The sequence below is a fragment of the Manacus vitellinus genome, unplaced genomic scaffold (assembly GCF_001715985.3).
Source record: "Manacus vitellinus isolate BGI_N305 unplaced genomic scaffold, ASM171598v3 scaffold_16_pilon, whole genome shotgun sequence".
NCBI lineage: Eukaryota > Metazoa > Chordata > Aves > Passeriformes > Pipridae > Manacus > Manacus vitellinus.
Window position 1 is genome coordinate 8689370 of NW_021939189.1, and position 19363 is coordinate 8708732.

Genomic DNA, 19363 nt, shown 5'->3' on the forward strand with positions numbered 1-19363 from the left:
CCCTCCTTGGTTTTAGGGGTTGTGGGCAGTACCCCGACTTTCACCCTGAGTTTCGGAGGTGATGGCGAGCACACCATCCTTTCCCCTCAGTTTCAGAGGTGATGGACAGCGCCCCACAGCTGCCCCTGGTTTCGGGGGTGTTGTGCAGCCCCCGCCCTTCCCCTAATTTAGGGTGCTGGGCAGTTCCCCCCGCCCCGCGCTCACCGGCCGCTCACCGCGCGGCCTTCCTCGGGGGAGTTCGCGCCCCCGGGCGTCGCGGATGTTCGGAGCCCCGCCGGAGCGGCGGCCCGTTGCGGGGCCGTTTCGTCGCGGGGCGCCTGGCGGTTCTTGCGGGGTTCGGGTTCCCTGGGCGGGCACCGCGGCCCGGAGCCAGCGCACATGTAGCGGCCGGCCTCGGCACCGATGCTTCATGAGCGCGGCGCCGATGAGCAGAGGCGGCGCGGGCCAATCGGGACAATCATTGGGCCGCCCCCGCTCGAGCGCGGAGCGGGACCACGGGCGGGACGGAGCAGCCGCGCCCCGCGCCCGCCCGGCCGCCCGCGCCCGCCAGCCTTCCCCTCGCCGCGCCTCCCCTCGGGCTAGCGGCTCATCAGAGCATTCCCTCACGTCCCTCCTTGCATTTGTGTTTAATTCTTCTCAGAGACAAGCATGGCAACGGCCGGCGGCAGGTAAACCCTCCGAGTGAGTAGCTGCAGCCTCGGCCCCCCAGTGGCCACAACCACGCCCCCGCCGCAGCTCGCACCCCCCGGCTCGGCGCGGCCCCGCAGCCCTGGGGCCGGGCGGTCCCCGCCGCTCCTCCCGCCGCCCCCGCTGCGGGAGAGCCGGGCCAGGAGCCCCCCAGAGCCGGGAGCCCTGGGCGGGTTCCTCGGGAACGAACAGTTTCGCATAAGCATCGCGGGCACAGGGCAGGAGAGGAGCGGGGTCGGGCAGCGGGGCACCGCGCGGACCTGTGCGTGCCCCGCTACGAGGGGCAGGTTTATTGTGGGGCGTGCGAAGCCAAAACAGGGTGTTGAAACTGACCAAGGGCACCTCGGCGTGTGCCGTGTGTTTATTTGTTTCCCAAAGGGTGCAGTAAATATTTTGTGTTAGTGCTACAGTTACTAAGAGAAGAAACTCACAAAAAATTTTCCCTTTGAATTTTTGCGTGAGGGAAGACATTCCCTGACGTTTCGTTACGTGTCTGTGAGATGCAACATCTATTTTGTTGGGTACTTGATGAAATAAAGTGAGTTTGGATGAAATTACATATTTGGATGAAACGACATATTTTGGAGATGTACTTGGGTCGACTTAGTGTGAATCAACAGGTGTCTGACACTAAAAATAAGTGAGACAAGGGATCTTGCACTGAGCTCAATAGTAATGAAAAGTGTTGTTATCAAAGGTCGATTCCTGGTTTACTTGTTTTAGTGTGTGCTTGCATTGTGTCACTTTTTGGAGAGCCAGGTTCAGTTCTGACTATTAAGGGCTTGCTTGAGTAAATGCCAACTAATGTGTAAAGCCTGTTCATTAGATTAAATCCTTCTGTAGTTGGTAGTGTAGCTGTCATGCTGAAAGTAAATATTGTGATATAAACAATTAATTTGGTTCAGTAAGTGCCAATAAATTAAGCAGGAACTGATATTTGTCAATCAGATTAAGTTTTAATGTCAGAATTCTACATATTAAATAAAAATCAATATTTAATGGAAGGTTATTAAATTAATATTATTTAGTTTCCAGGATACCATGTTGCACATGAGAATGGAGAGTTTCACAGTGTGCACTCACAGCTACAATTCAGTGAGTGGTGTTGCAGACAGAGGAGGATACAAATAGCCTTTTTTGACAGGGCTTTGGTTTGCCATTCTCCCATCTGCTCCTCCGAGCTACACACTGGAGGAACAGCCCTGACTGCTTAGAGGTCAGTGCTGAAACTGCTGAATTATAGCAGAGCCTGGTGCCCCTTTTGCACCAGCCCTCTCCTCTTTCTATTTCTACCTGCCTGCAGCTGAAGCCACAGAAAGATGTGGTTGCAGGAGGTACAGTGTGCATGGATTGCTTAGCCTTGGAGTAGGGCTTTACCATTGTTCCCCTGTGACCGCTTTGGGAAATGAGAGAGTGTTATGGGATTATGGAAGAAACTTCAAAAAAAAGAGGGAAAGAAGAGCCAAGTGTGTTGTCTGTGTGCATCTCTGTGCATCTGATATGGTGAAAGTTGACTTGCAGTGTGGTCCTCAAACTCTCTGAAGCACAGATTGATGGTCTGCCAGAAGGATGAGGAAATGTGTTGGTTTCCTGAAGTGAACCAACATCTTCTGTAAGGCTGAGGTTACAGAGCATCATTTCACTCCTCGTCTGCGCAGTTGGAATAGATCTGAGCTGAAAGACAAACTCGCTGGCTGTTAATGATCCTCCCACCTTTTCTGTGTATAAGCATTGTCAGATGCAGCTGTGCATGGACAAAGTCAAAATAAGGGGTTTTTGGGCAGTGAGGAGAGGAGACCTTTGATCTGTAGCATAGTGCTGCATTTGCTCTACCACGGACAGCAGAAGACGGAGCTGTGTGAAATACCTTGATTTGTGCTGTGGCTTTTAAAGTCATAATTTGTTGCTTCTGCTATTTTTTTGCCTTAACTGCGAAGTGGTGCAGAGAAACAGTCAAAATCTGTAACGAAATTATTTTAATCCTGCTATTTTCTCTTGGGGACAGATCCTCAGCTGAAGGACCATGAAAGTAGCCCTGTTAGTGGTAGCGAAGCTGTGCTGCCTTGTGCCAGTTGACTTTCTGATCCGCAGTGTTAGGGGAGCACAATAGAGAGATTAACTTGTTAAGCATCTTTAATGATGATTAGAAATTACAATATGATTAAATTTTTATTAAGCAATTGTCTGGGGTTCTAATAACAGTTGATAATTTAGGCAGGACATTAACTTGCAGCTACTACAATACAAATACATGTGATTTTAGTCATATTCTAGGCAGTGGAATGGGGATTAGCTGAGACAGAAAAGCTGGGTGTTCTGTAACTCTGGAACGTCTTTCAGTGTGGGATCTCTTGGTTCAGAACCATGCACTGCTCTGCAGTAGCATCTTCTCTCTCGCAGTAGATGCAGATTTATCCGTTTTCTCACTGTTCTTTTTTCAATGGCCAGTTTGAGTTGGAGAAGTTCATGGGAGTGGGGGCAGTTGGCAGCCTCTCCAGGCTGGGGCTCATGGGAACTGCAGTGTCAGGGACTGAAGTGTGGTGGAGGTCACACCACCTCTCTGGGCTTCCTGGGCTGCGTTAGATCTAAACTTATAGTCCTTTTTGGTGAAGGTGTTTGTCCATAGCTGCAGCTGGACATTGCACTGACAAAAATGGGGGCTCTGCGAGATAGGCTCCTTCCTCTTCCTGCATGCTTAGCTTTGGGAACAGATCTGGTTAGAAGTACTTTGTTCGTTTGTCGTAATCTGGATGACTAACTGGAGTGTGAAACACAATACAGGTGTGTGGGAAGCTCATCTGCATTGGCACAAAGCATCAGAGTTAATTTATTTCCTCCTGAAACAAGATTGGCATATTAAATGGGATTTAAGAACAAAAAAATTGTGGAGGTGTAACAAGCATTTCATAAATTATTGCTTGCAGCAAAGTAACTTAGTGCCATGTCTGTTTCAAATGTGTGTATTTTTGGAATGCAAACTTTGTCCATAACTGTTGCTACTTTGGGGTCAAACTTTGGTTAACTTGTGTGTAGTACGTGATGTGGTGGTTTGTGTATTAGCTAAGTTGGATTGAAAACAAAACTCTTAATGAATGTAGGATTTTTTTTTTTTTCCTGAGACATTGCTTGGTCTTGGGTAATGAGTTCCAGTCTGGCTCAGTCCAATGTGTGAGCAGCAACTTTCTGCTGTGGTCAGGTGATGTGAAATGAACTGTTTGTATCCTTTCAGTTCCTCCTGGTGAGGTATCCCTATGGATTGCCAAAATGCCACAAATTCAAAAGTCAAGTTAGGAGAAATCATGAGATTTTTGAGTTGATCTATAGTTACCTTAGAGGGAAGATCCCTTAGAATGCTATGTTTTAAGATTTTGTGAATCCTTAGGGGTGTATATCCTTATATTTAATTGAAAAAAAATCCCAAGCCCGGGTTCTTCATGTAATCCCTAAAGCTCCTTTTAACATTTTGTTTTTAAGCAGAGAGCCCAAAATCCAAAGGGTATGGAGAACAGCATGTCCTCAAAAGGGCATCTACTAGAGATTGTCTTGAGGTGGTGGGACATGAGAAAAAAGAGTTGCTGGGGCTTAAGTATGATCATTACAACCACAGCAGCTCACGAGGGGTACTTCTAGCCAATGGCTAATTCAAGATGTGAAAAAATTGGGGTTGTAACTTGAAGAAAGATAATTGAATAAGCTCTCTTGCTTCCAGTTTGTAATTTTATGTCATATCAGTGAAAGCTTGTAACTCAGCCCTGCATCTGAGCTCTTGTTCTAGGCAAGTGCACTTGGTTCTGGGAGTTGGTTTTGGTTTGTTTTTGTTTGTTCAGCTTGGGAGTTTAGTGGAGATAAATCATTCTCCTGTTTCAGCCGGACATTCTGAGAACCAAATAATTTGTTACCCAGTTTTACATTTGCACTCAAGTTACTGAGATATTAAGTGCTGTGGATGAATTTTCTTGATGCTGCCCATTCCATATTCCCATAAGGAGCTGGCTTTCTAAAGCTGACAATCTGGCCATTCTCCAGCTTTCACACAGCTTTGAAAGTGATCATTAAAAAAAAAGGATCTACTTCAGTCTATTAGATTTTGAATTGTCTGTTCAACTCATAGCCCAAAAGTTGCTGTGTTTTATTGTTGCAGTTCTGCCCTTCATTCCAATGCAGCCGATCCAGTAAACCAGGAAATGGATTTCACTGCATCCTGGGAAGTAAATGGAGTGTTCCAGTGATGGAGGTTTTAATGAGTTCTGATGTTTCTGGGATGCAAAAAAGTAGTCTTCATTCTAAGATAAAGTTGAAAAAAAAGGTCTCAAAAATAGAACACTCGTTAGCTAATGGAGGTTTACATTGCAGATCTTTTTGTTCTCTTGTTTTGATAGGTTTTTTTGCTGCAGAGTGGGTCCATAATTCAGTCAAACTATGAGGTGCTAGTGCCTCTTGAATTGTTCTGTGATAATGTTTTGTCCTTCAGGACTGTGTACTGAACATAAACTGGCACTGATGAAATCTCTCTTTTTTTTTAATAATTCTAATATATAGGTATAACAAAAGATTTCATTATGGGATATCTCTTCTATCACAGAATAGTTATTTAAAATTTGCATAAGTAGCTTGTGGTTAGTTCCAAATGTTTTTTCCAAGTAGAATAATGTTTCCCCATGCCTCTAATAAAAACGCAAAATAAAAGAGAGATTGCTGATTCCTGTAATACCATATGGTGTTGCTGATTTTTCTTACCAGTAAGGAAAATTGCAACAGAGATTAGGTAGCAAAGGGAAAAAAAATAGGCTTTTCAAAGCAGGCAAAATAACTCTGTTGATGTAGTGATTATTGTTATTAAGAGGACAGAAATGGGGCTGTCATTATGAAGATGTATTCAGAGATTATGCTTAAATGGTTGTGAAGATCAGATATGTGTGTCGTTTAGAGTAATTTTGGGGGGCTTACTGCTTCATAACTGACAAGCAAGAATGGAAAATGCGTTAATTCAGTGCTACCTGCAGAAATCACAGTTATTAAAATATGCAGTAGAAAAGAGAAAGAGAGGTCTTTGAGTTTAAGAGATGGGAATTTAGTTCTTGGATCTTGTAGATCTGTGGCAGATTTTCCAGTCTATCTATAGCAAAGTGTCTCTGGCTGGCCAGCAGTGTCTAGAGATGGATGAATCAGCTCAGGATGAGCTGTTCTGTCTGGCCAGCTCTGTGGAGTGCGGAGATACTGCCTTGGATGCAGAAGTGTGCACCCACCAACACAAGCTACAGTCTTTTCTGACTGTGAGAGTGTTCTCAGTAAAGGTTATGTGGGAAAGAAATCTCCAAAGACAGAGGTGCTACTTTACTGTTCTGTAACATAATCTGTGCAAAAACTTAGATTTGCTGGACGATACAGGCAAAAAATTTGACATTCCAGAAATTGTGGGTGGGCACTTGCTGTACAAACCATTGGTACAGTTTACTTCTTGCTAACAGTATTTTCTTTGTTCAGCTGTAAAGCATTTCCTGTCACCCCATCTGTATCAATCATTCTGTCAAGTGAGGAAAAGAAAAATTTTGTGAAGCTGCCTTTGTACATTTAAGTTACCTTCTGATTATAATCCGAATAAGATAGATGCACATTGTTAGCAAAGCAAAAACTTAAAAAAAATTCTTTGCCTTCCATTGCTTAAAAAAAAAATACATGTGAAAATTAATGGATTGAATAAAGCCATGTGGACCAAATATCCACTTTTTGGCTGCTCCAGAAAGAGCTACTTTGTCACAAAATGTTACAGGATTCCAGCAAAATCTGGCCTTTAAAGTGCAGAAATTACGTGGTTTGAAACTGCAAGGAGAAACAGAATTTTTTAATGAGGGCTGGTTCAAACTTTAGTTTGGGTAGTCAGAATTTCAAATGGATCTCAGTTTTATTGTTTACATGGATTAATGTCTGTAGTCATGCGATCAGCAGTGAATTAGAAGCTGTTTTCAAGATAGATGTAATTTCCATTTTTTTGTACCCAAAGCACGCTGGTCTTCCTTGAGCAAAGCCATCTGCGCAGGGAGAAACAGAAATCCTTTGTTTTGGATACTCTACATATTGATGAATGTTTCTAAACTTTCTGCTTCCTCTCCTTTTTGTCAGCTTTTTTTCCCATTTTGCCTATCTTTAGTATTTCTGTCCTATGGTTTCAACCCTGCTTTCCACAGTTAGGTGCCTCTACCTTTCTCACAGCTCCTGTAAGTACCATATTTTCTCTGTGGAGCTGTGCTGAGCTTTGTATTGACTTCTCAGTCAGCGTTGTTTAAATGTAAATGAATCCTGGCATTCTACTGGTGCTACTCCCAGGTCTTTCAACAGCTTATAAATTCAGATTCCGTTCTGTAGGGAGCGTCTGAAGTTCCCCTTAGAGAAAAGTGGTACTTTTCTGTTGTAAGTAGCAACTGTGCTGCCTTCTGTGTAACCCAGCAGGTACTGTAAGGTATAATGAGTTGGCTCAAATTAGGAGCCTCTATTAGCTTGCATCTGCCCTAGATGTGTATGTGTTGCTGTTTTGTTCAAGGACAGCTCATAATATTAATTTCAAATGCTTAGATTTGAGCTGCTGCAGGTTTTTCCCATCTGAATGTCAACTGCATGTGACAAATAGAATAATATAAAATAATTATAATTTTTTTCTCTAATCAACCGAAAAGGGTGTTGAATTGTTTAATTACTGGCTTTGCCAGCATGCAGATGGAAAGGCTTTTCAGGTAAGTTGCTCCTACAAAATGCCTGAAATGGATAGTAATTAACGACTGGCTCTTCATTGGTATGTTAATTATGCTGCCATTTGTCCTGGTGCCTGTCGTTCTTTAAATGTTCAGTTACACTGAACTGAAGCGTTCACTTCCTGGCAAACACAGAATGTATCAGAACAGTTTGACTCTCAGATATATGCAAATATTTTATGGGAAGAGGCATGCCAGTAAATCACTGAGCTGCAAAGAACAAAAACAGTGCATATTTGTATTCTTCAGAGGTAAAAGCAAAACCTGTTTCTGAGGAACATGCAGGCCTGATTTTGAAAAATGGTCTCTAGTACTCTACCAATAACAATCCAGAACACAATTCCATGCAAGTAGGTCATTTTAGGGGCTTGTTACTGCTGGCTCTTTCTATTAGTAAAGGTAGGTGGACAGCTGGGTGCTGTTAAACGCCCTTGAAATGCACATGCTTTAAAACTGCAATATCTGGAATGATGAATCAAACTGGAATAGAAATACTTTTAAAACTTGGGATAAAACTCATTATTTTGAATGCAAGGAGAATTAAAGTAACTTCTTGTGAATAGATCACATTCTCAAATGTTATTTAATTTAGAGTTTAGTTCTTTAGAAAATGCAGATTGTCTTCTGTTTTCCGGACAGTACTTTGCAAAGTGCATCCCCAATCTCCGGGTACTGCTGCAATAAATAACAGGCTGCATCTGATATGCCTCCAAGTCATTCAGTAATCTCCTGGAGAAGGGCAGGCTGCTGTAGTTATGTGGCTGACCAGCATGTGAGTATGAGTCTAGTTAGTATTTTAATTTGCTAAGCTGCCAGATGCAAAGTGGTTAATCTGCCCAAGGCATGGTGACCCTCAGCAGGTGGCAGAAGTCAACCCCTGAAATGAGGTGCTGATTGTAACAGTAGCTGTGGGAAGTGGATTACAGTAATAAAATTAGCTGTAAAATGGCACTGTGTGTCACTGCCCTCTGAGTCATGCTTCATCTTTTAATGGACAAAAAATGTTGTTGTTGTTGGTTCTGCAGAGCCAACATGGGCTTGGGTGAGCTGGATTTCCATTGTGTTGTGTCCAATGGAATTGTGAGCAAAGTTCCCAGCTCAGTTTTGAGTTCAGCTTTAAAGACTTAAAAGTGCTGTTAGCTAGAAAAGCTTGGTTTGAAATGCTTAATTCTGACGTTTGCAACCACTGAGAGGCAGCTCATTTAGCATCGGTCTGTGGAGGCTTCCCTGTGAGAGAATTTGGGAAAAGAGAGGCCAGTCTGATGAGGCCAGTCTGATGACTACTCCCGTGAGTCATGTTCATGTAATAGTGTTTGGGGACACCAATGGTTTCCTCAGATTTAATTTTATTTTTTTTAAAGCATTTTTAAGAGATCCACTGGCTTTCTGCATATTGCTGGCTCACCCTGAAAATGCTCTGCACTTTCTGTAATGCGTAGTGTTTTGACCAGTAAAAAACAAGGCTCTGTAATGAAAACTTCCCTTTATTTTAATGAGATTTTTCAGTGACCTTAGAAATACAATGTCAAACTATTGGAACTATGTAACGAATTAAGGATTTCTGGGGATAAAGTTTCCTCTGCTAATTTTTTTTGTTTTCATAAGCAATGTTTCTGGTTTATGAGAAAAAAAAAAGAAAAAATAAGTGTAATTTGCTGTGCAATCAGGTTTGTGGGAACAGCAATTGCATCTTAGTTGCAGTGTATTTTTGCTTACCAGTGAAAGTTTGAAGTGTGCATTTTCATTGTTGAAATTAAAATAAACGAACCATTGCTAGGAAAAATACAGGAGTATTTTCAAACTCTTTTGTGAGGACTGGAAAATAAGAATCCTTTCTGACTGCATGAGGTCGTTAAAAAGGTGCACTCAAGTCCTAATAATTAGTCATCACGTCCTTTCTTGCAGACAACTTAGCAGACCAGAGTTTCTGTGAAAATAACTTTGGGGGTATTCAGCCCTTCACTGGCTGTGAAGCACAGTTTATGTGGCAGAGGTATCTGTCTGTCTGCACTGCAGGAGGATTGATGCCTCCTGCCCACTGGGTTCTGACCATCCATGATCCTGAGCAGGCATGAGGTGTTGAGGACGTGTTTTGTTCTGGCTCTGCAATCATAGCAGGGATCTCCAGGAAAGGGGAGAGGGGACTGCTGGGATTAAGAATTTCTTAAGTGAACGTTAACCATCTTTCCTGAGTGCCACGCGTTGAGGCCTACAGAGTCCAAATTTCCCCATTTCCAAAACACCTTAATATGTGTAATGTCTCTGTAGATTCCCTGCCATCTCTGAGTTAAAGTTGGTCCAAGTGGAGCTATTGTGCTGGAACTGGATTCCCACTAAGAACAAAACATTCTAGATCAGACTTGTGCTACATGGAACCACTGTCCAAAAATATCCCATTACAGACATTTTAGAGTTAAGTATAAAATTTCCATTATGGATACTAACAGAATAAGACAACAATGGAGAATTTTCTTCCTTCTTTGTTGATGGTAGTCACTGTGAAGTACTTGGGTGTATACGAGTCTTTGGGTTCCTTGTAGTTTATTCAAGCTTGAGACTTAGATATTGAATGATCACAGCTGTTGGGTTTTTCTTCTAAGTTAAACCTGAGTGTTTCTGGACTTTCTGTACTCTCTGATGTCTTCTCGATAAACCAAATAAACTTCTACCTTTCGAGATACAGTAGTCTTTTGCTTAAATGTATGTTGATACTCTTTCACTGTTCAGACAAGCTAACATCATACATTTCCTGACTCAAGACTTAATCTTACTTTTTTAATGGTCCTCCTCTCTGCTTCAGAACCTTTTGGTTCTGAACTGTAAATGGGACTGAGGCTTATAATGGTCTTTAACATTTTAGTGAAAGCTGCCAGTGCCAGTATCTTTGCTCTTCCCTTTTGTTACTTGTATTTCTCTCTCCAGGTTCCATGCATGTTTTTAAAAAAAAAAAAGGCACGTAAATATATAAGTAATGTTTGAGGTTAGGCAGCTGTAGGATGACACTGTAAATGAAATCTTAGCACTGGTGTACAAGAGCTCAGTTAAAAGATGGGTGGTTTTACTTGTTGGCATTTTGGTTGAGTAGAATCAGTTGGAGATGTGTGAGTGGGTGGAAAGAACATTAACGTGAAGTTCATGCTGAATTATGTTTTGCTTGAGGAAAACTATTCATTACTCTCATAGCTGGCACATGCCTCTTTATTCCTTCTCTAAAGTAGTATCTGACGGCTTTGATGAAAAGGTTGATATGACATTGAGGAATTGGTTCTGCCTCATCCACTGATGATGTGCAAAAGCCTTTCTGCCCTTGGCAGAACTGAACAAGCCACAGGCACTGTGCCAGTCCTCACTTTGCTCTAGGAAGGGCATACATGTGGTAAATGGTTCAGGGTGTGAGGAGTCTTGGCTCCATCTCTGTTACCTGTGGAGGTTAATGACGTTTTATTTGAGTTCAGCTCCAGAGCTTGTTGTGTCTCCACCTAAGCCCCTCTGTTGGTACTGGTTTTTCAAGGTGGTTTTAAGGACAAAATGTTCTTTCATCATTGCTAAATTTAAAATGAATGTGGTGATTATGAATAAGAATTTGAAAGACCAGTAGATTGTCACTGTGCAGGAGAATTCTTGGCTGCTACAAACTGGCTGCATGTCCCCTGTGTGTCACTGGCTGTCTTGTGTCTGAGAACTGAGCAGGGAAAGAAGGCAGGCTGGTGGTACGGGCACAGGACAGGGCTCAGGTTTACTGCAGATTTCCTGCTGAACCTCTGACAAGTAACATTTACATGCCACAGTTAAGTCATGTGATTTTTGTTTCCATTTCTCTTACCTCCAGTTTGCATGTTCTGTTTATAAGACTGTGTATTCTGGGATGTTTTTTTCATTTGTGTCCATTATAAAGTGACATATTTGCGGGAGAGTGTGAAGTGTCTATCCTGGAGCAAGCAGAGAATATTTTCTTTTTCATAGCAATGTCCTAATTGATAATGTTTTAATAATAGGCTTTTATTGCAACCACATTTATGTTGGATTAGCAGAAATTTTTTCTCCCTTTGGGAAGGAGCAGAGATAAAAAACCAGAATATGTAGCTTCTTTCTCACTGGAAACAGCAGTTACTATTTATTCCAGGCACACGAATAACCATTAATTTGTATTTTCTTTACAGAGTAGATGTGATACTTGGATAGTGTGCTTTTTAAGTGCCTTAGCAGAATATACACATGACAGATAGTTATTTCACTAACTAGCAACGATCCACCTGACTTTAAAGTACTAATACAGGTTTTACAACTTATTTCTTGTTGTCTTGACTTATGGTTGTTTTCAACACTTAATTTGCCTTTGAAAACGCATTAATTTGTTCTCATCCAGTTACTGTTTGTATTAAGATTGAGAGCAAAATGTACATTACTTCATACACCAAAGAAAGGATCAAACTATATAAAAAATACAGTTGCACTGAGATAAAATTCTGATATAGTTTTCGAGTGTTTATTGTGTATTTGCAAGTTGAATTTGAAAGTAGGAAAATGCATTATATGGGGGTATTTGGTTAGTGGGTTAACTCAAACTGCTCTTTAATTCAAGTCAATGAACTGTCACTGGAAGTAAATAAATTTCCAGAAATTAAATCATGATTCTTTCTAATGTTGAAATAGAAATCATAAAGTACTGGTAGTGATTTCTTGGTAAATGCATTTGGCTGCCACTGGTTGTTTGCTTTGTTGTGCAGGGTCCCCTGTAGTAGCTGGAACCTCATCGCCCAGCTTGGAATTCAGACTAATCTTGTGTGTCCTGTGTACTTGTCTGGGCTGCTCTTCAGTCAGCAAATAGCAAAGCAAAAACCTTAGTTTGGTCAATATTTACAGACAAATAATAAGCTTGTTTTTTAACAAACATCCAGTTTGTTTGCAGTGAGGCTTTTTTCAGTATCATTCTTCACTTCTGTATTTGATATATCCACAGAACTGTCTGTATACTTTTGGGAGCAAGTGGCTTGTAATGGATGTCAAATCATGTTTAATATGAGTATGGTGACATGGAAAAATAATGCTTTGTCGTTTTATGCTTTCTTTGTTTAGTAGTTCACTGGTAGAACATCCAGTGAATTCTTGTATTCTGTACTTCTGAAAAAGCAGTAAGAACCTGGCTATTACTGATTGCTTATTGAAAGTCTAGCAGAGCCTACCTGAAAACAGCATTTTCTCTCTTATTTTAAGATTGGTAATTTCAGAAAGCAAAGTATAAAATTCAGTATTATAAAAGCTATTCAGGAAATAGCTCTATGAAGAAGTTAATCATTAAAATTTTGAAAATTCATGAGACATTTTTGGGTGTGTAGTAATCCTAAAGTAACACTAAGAAATCTTAGAGTTATGCAGCAGAGCATAGCATTTTGTATTTTCTATATGCCATAATGATGAGCTGTGCTATTTGGAGCATTTTTGTGGGAATAAAAAATTCTAGAATTTAATGGGAAACAAAAAGGCAAATGCAGCTACCTTTGAGTATCCAAAAGCCTGTGAGCTTTTGTTTTGGATTTTGTTGTTGTATTTTGTTTGTTTGGTTTGGGTTTTTTGTTGTTGTTGTTATTTGCAGATATGGAAGATATAATATGTGAAATGAACCAAAAGGCAAAATGTTCTAAAAAGCATTTATTGAAGGAGCAGTGAAAGGTGGGAAAATCACTAAGACTTTAATTGTAATTTTGTTTATTTGCAGAAAAATTCACAGCTTGGGAAACTCATCTGCAAAGATGAGGGTAGCTGCTAATAAGGGTTGGTATATCAGAACATTAAAGACTTCAGAAGTAGTTCTGAAGGTTGTCCTTGGCGGGAGGTTAAACTGAACACATGCAGATCACTGAGAGGTGCCAGATGAGCATTGTGGGAAGATTGCACTACTCCTTTTTGGGTGGCTTTTCGAGGTTCAGTTTGATTTGAATTGAAATTTTCTTATCCACAGCCCTTTTCCCATGGTCTGGAGGCTGGACTATAATGTTTCATAAACTGGGCCTGGGATTTGGAGAAGTGATGGCTTGGAGTAATAGATTACACAAGCAACCTGTTCACTTGTACATCTTATTTGAGTCATATAAAGTTTTTGAACCTTGTTGCTACTATGGGAAAGTGAGGTTGGCTGTTTTCTCCCATCTTTAGGGGAAAAAAAAAATAAAAGAAATGTTAATCAGAAAATATCCTTTGACCTGCTGGAAGTTCAGTCAGGGATAAAATGAACTGAATATTTACTATGCTCAGGCTGAGTTTTTGAAATGGAATTAAGTGTGGGATTTTTTCCCCTGCAATTTTTAGACAGAGAATGCTACCTTAGAAATTGTGAGGAAAGGAAAAAATACTAAACCACACCCTATTTTTAGAATGTGTTTTGTGATGGATAGTTATTTTCTTTTTAAGGTATTTCACATAAATATTCTTATTCTTAGTAATAAATTGGGGTATGGAAACACCTAAAAGGCCCATTAATTATTGTAACATCAAATAAGCATCATTTGCTTGTTGATCAAGCAGAACTGAAGTCATTAGTGCTATCAATAGAATGCTGTTTAATGAAAACAATAGCATTCTGATTACCTAACAGTGCCCAAGGACACTGTAAATATACTGATAATTAAGTATTTGGTGATGCAAGTTGCTGTTCTGAATGAAATTTAAAATTAACATACGCTTCTGAGGCACTCTTAAAAATCTTTGTAACAAATAACGAAGGCATTTGAAGGACATGAGTAAGTAATTTTCAATGAGTAATTTAAATCAGAGTGGTTTGCATTTTACATCTTTGTCGTTGGGCCGTGTTGTTCCTGAGCTTCCTGCAGCTCATGGAGAGTCAATGTCTTGGTTTTGTGGGTGAACCACAAAGAGCTCAGGTCTTTGAGCCCAGCTTGGTCAGTGGCTTGCAGGGCAGCTGGTGGGTCACCACCACAGCAGTGGTGGTGGGTTTGGTGTGATGTAGTTTGACAGTCACCACTTCCTCAGAAATAGGATGTGAAGATCTTTCCTGGTCTTCCTTAACAGCCCCTCCATGACTTGGCTCACTAAGGTGATGACCAGAGAAGATTCTTCCTGCTCTGTTGCAGGTCAGGTACGACCACTTCTGTCTCGGTCTGGATTCTTGGATTTTCAAATTTTTAAATTTAGGATGAATTTTAGAAATACTTGCACCTGTGAACTTAGACAATGTTTTCTCAATGAAAATTGATTGAGCCAAGTCATGGAATGAATTCATTCACAAAAACATCTCTGCTCATTATTTCAGAAATATCTTGTCAGAGTTCTTCCAATGTGAACCAAAAGTTAAAAATACTGCCTTGAATGCTCATGAAATCCCCTGACTTCTACTGTAGTTAACAGAAAATATGGACAAGTGATGTTGGCAATGACTTTCATGTGAATTTTGTGCATTTCTGGGTAGAGAGAAGAAGTAAAACTGTTGAGAGAAGACATTGGATTCCTTGGAAGGTTAAGCTGCTCCCGATTTGCATTTGGTTTAGATCCGGTTTGGTCAGTGTTGTAGACAGATTTATTACCAATTAGCTTTATTTCTTTGCATATTTATAGCTATTGAGTAAGTTTTATGTAGTTATTAGGACTTTAAAGCACTGTTGTCTTTTTATGATGTAAACTGGAGAACTACAGTATTGATCTTGGTGGTTTCTTTCTTGTGTATTTTAATAGCAGTTTCAAAACAGTTTCCATAAATTAGTAGCTGAACTTGTACATGAACAAAATAGATTTTTGATCAAGCACTGATACTGTTTGGAATCCAAACCAGCTTCTATTGCTGGAAGGTAGTTGCTAGATATAGTAAAAAGCCAGACTTCTTGATAGAAAATCATAGAAATGTTATTTTAAAATAAATAGTTTGAATATGAATGAATAAAAATGAAAGCTTAAATGATGTTGTAGTGCAGATAAACTATCAAGCAGTTACTATTGTTTTTATTTATTTATCATAAAACAGTTGCATAGGACTTTATAAAAGGAAATTCGCTTGCAAACATTTTTGACTTATATTTTGAATTATATAACGGAGAGGAAAAAAGATGAGTTTGGAGAAGGACAGATAGCAGTGATGGTATAAAACAAATAATGAGTGATCTAGAGCAAGGGCATACTATGGAAAACACTTGATTTGATTGCTAATAAAATAAATTATAGTGGTAATTGGCTAATTTCTTATATTTGTAGAAGAAACACGCTTAAGGAATATTCATATCCACTGCTCATGAAGTAAAAATGTGCTGTCCTGTCCCAAAAGTAAAAATTTTCAATCCCAGCTTGTCTTTTCCAGCACTGGCCAAAAGCAGGTGCTTGAAGGAGTGTAAAATCAGAAGAAGCATGTGTGGTGCCTCCCTTTGGTACCATCCCACCATCCAGGCATGTGTGACTCGGAGGCTTCTTGAGACAGGTATGACATCTGATTTGTAGAGCTCAGTGAATTTCCTTTCCACAGTTTTGGACAGGCTCTACTAAAAGCCATGTAATTTTCTAGCATCCTCAGGTTCCCATTGCAGGGAGTTTGGGGCGTCCAAAGATAGTTGTGGCTGGTCAGGAAGGCTTGGCAAAAATAGTAAGGGTGTGGAAGATATAAAAGGTGACAAGGGGGAAGTTGTGGGACAGTCTGACTGTAGCTGAAACAGTTTCATGTTGCCCTTGAGGAGAGGACTGGCTTGGGGTGACTCCCAAGAGGGGACAAGCAATGCAGTGGGAGAAGGAATCTAGGTTTACTCTTGTGTTTTATCTTTGTAGTCATGAGGGTGGCCAGCAAGGGATGTGACAATGTGCAAGGCAGGAAATGAGGAGTGGTTGGATGAGAGGGTTTATCTTTCTGTATAGACGGAAGTCCAATCTTAGTAAATCTTCGGAATGCAGAGGGAGATGTGACAGAACATGCCCATAACTGAAATCACAGTAAAGCTGATGTACAGTGGTGTGGGTTATTTTTTTTTTAACTTGCACTTGAACAAATTGAGAGTTATCCAGTATACTCTGTGTGTTTACTGAGCAGCACTCATTTTACCAGGACCTTTTAACAATTAGTGATAATCTTGTGGGGCAGGGCCATGTGCAAGTGTTTTGCCTGATTCAGTGTTATTATGCCTGGCTTTAGTGTAGCTTCAGCTGGTCTCGCAGCTTCCACTTTACCTCCTGAAGTTTTACTGGATGAAATACAGCAAGTGTTTGTTTCGAAAAGGGAAAAAACTGTCCTGTACATGAATTTCTAATTGAATACCAGCTAAAACAAGCTAAATGAAACAGCCTTGTTAAATGAAGAATTAATGGACTGAGTGTGATCTGTCTCTGAGAAACCTGAAAGAAAGTCACTGCAGTTTATTATTTTTTTCCTGGTGTTTGTTTGCTCAGGCTGGGCGTGTGCTTTCACAGTTTGTGTGAGTTCATTAATGGGTCAGCTTTGGGCACTTCTGCATAACAGAACAGCCATATATGCTGTTTGCTCAGTCTGATGCTAAGTAAAAAGTATGGAAAATAACATTGAATGTTACCTTCTGTTTCTTGCACACAACTTATAATTATGCAGTTATTTTTGGCAAATACAAAATGTCAGAGAAGGAGAGAGAATCACCATTCATTTCAAATGGAAATGATGCATAGGGAGCTTTGTTTTTTGGTAATTTACTTACTACTTTTGCCATGTGTCAGTAATATCAACCAAAATAATGTCAATAAAACCAGGGCAAATTAATGGAGAAGACAATAAAGTGTAGAATTATGTTTTATCAGTGCATGTGTATAATGGCCGAAGACTGTCAGGTTCACATTCAGACACCTCAAATGGTCCTGCTGCTGTTGACTACAGTTTTACTGTGACCCTTCATGTAAGGATCTGCCTCCCTTCTTTTAATAATGTTTCCATCAATCCTGAAACAGCCTTTCAAAGCCAGATTTTCATCCTCTCTGAAAACCGGCCTTTTACAGTTGCTGCCCTACTTCCCTGCGCGATTTGCATGTTCACTTTCCCACTTGTGACTATTTATACCTGAGACACTTGCCAAGTGCTGGAGGCTCAGGTTGTGTTTTCAATGTGAGTCTACCCCAGGTCCTTGGAGTTGTTTCTAGCTCACTTTCCCTCATGCATTTCCAGGCCTTGGTTGTAGAAGTGCTTTTCTTCTAATGCATCGGTCCATTGTAATCGTGGTCCAGACCTGGGCACTGTTCTGTTTGTCACTTCTGCAGTGAGAAAGATTCTCAAATTTTAGAGGCAGGCCAGGTGCTTAAATTCAGGTGCATCTTCGAGTTCCTTCTGCAGTGCAGGTACAAGCCTTGTTTTAATTCTGAGAGCACTTATTGTTTTCCAAGACTAGAGACATGCTCTCAGGGCAGGAGCCATTTAAACCTCTTTTTTAACCTTTCCTCCTTTTTTTGAATTCCAGCAACCTCTTTTGAGGGGAATGGTCACAATTTGGCAGGATTTGTCAGCAGTTGGATGTATTGGCTTATTAGAGGGAGTACAGGGAATAGTTCACCTCAGTCAGAGGCTGAATAGGTCAAGAAGAGATAACAAGGAATTATGAATAAGAAGTGGAAAAATAGCCAGAGAAAAATTCAGGGTCATAGGTGCCATGCCATTTGTCAGGAAGATAGGAGGAATGACAAAGCAGCTACCCCTTCCCTTCTTCCCAGCCTAAGTTTAGGTAGCAAAGTGCATTTTCTGTCTATGCCTCAAGTTTAATTTTTAGTCTATAGCATTCCCTGCAGTAGGGGCAGAAGTGTGACTCCAGGTCTTCTTCTGGATCATGCTAAAGACCATCCTGGGTTTATTCAGTTGTAGATGGGTTGTTGTTGGTCGTGCAGGCACTGAGCATGGATGTGGTCCCCACCCTTTTCTTATGCCCTGATATCTGTGAAAATTGTTGTGCCTTGACCACAGGATAGATATTAGATATGGATGGATGGAATTACCAGACATGACTGGAATAAACAGTGACTAACATGAAAATAGGAAATAAAAATAAGAATATTTTCAAAATAGCATTCAAAATCACATAGTACTGTATGAAATAGTTTTTTTGTTTAAAGAATCATAAGATTGACATTTTTACAACTGGGTTTTTGGGTACCATGGTTTCTGTATCTAGTTTTGAATGCTTCAGAGGACTCTGATTTTCAGTGTCAGCTGCTCATCCTGCAGAGATCCGACTTGCATTGTCCCTCAAGATGAACACTTGAAGCAAGAATTCCCCTAAAGCAGACCAAATCCCTCTTAGTCAAGGTTTATTTCTAATTCTGTGTCTGCATCCCACTTTCTTTTGCACATCCTTGTGGTGGTGTTGAACTATAGGGCACGCAAAAAAGTATGGATTGTACTGAGATCCCAGGGCTCCGTGAATGGGTTCTGTGAATACAGCAGTCAGGTGTGGAGACACTGTAGAGTATTTCACCTCTTTGGCTTCTAATCCTGCTCTCCTGGTCTACTGATGGGGCATATGGTAAATATCTCTTAGATTTGTCACTAACTCTGGCATCTCCTCCAGAGTCACAGCAGAAAAGGCAGTGAGCAAGATGACTGGATTTGGCATCTGGAACACCAGTTAGATCACTCTCTTAAATTGCTGGTCCCTGTCTCTGCTGAACAGCCCCTTAACTGAACAGCTTCATCTCCCCCCCTGCACGTCTGCTTAACATTCACCTGTGATGCAGACGGATGATAAAGCTCTGATTTTAATTTTAAAAAAGGGAATGTTTCTCTCGTAATGTTCTAGTAACTAACCATATGTCCTGGTTTTTCTTCAAGATCAGGGGTGAGCCCCCACACAGACCCCAAAATGCAGGACATCGTGGTGGAGGGGGAAGTTTTTAATTAATTAGGGTTTATATATTATTCATAAAAGCCCTTCCTATCTTAGTAGCTATTTCCAGAACCTAAATGGTTAAAGTAGAAAATGTTAGTAATTTTGCTG

General features: G+C 40.7%; 1 protein-coding gene across 1 annotated transcript in view; it reads left to right on the plus strand.

Moving 5' to 3' along the window:
* The first annotated feature begins 1876 nt into the window (after positions 1 to 1876).
* The window catches only part of ARNT2 (aryl hydrocarbon receptor nuclear translocator 2), a 93989-nt gene continuing 76502 nt past the window's right edge, over positions 1877 to 19363 (plus strand). The window contains exon 1 of the mRNA XM_029958723.1: positions 1877 to 1903. The gene's annotated coding sequence lies outside the window, so the exon portion shown is untranslated. The remainder of the gene's footprint in view (positions 1904 to 19363) is intronic.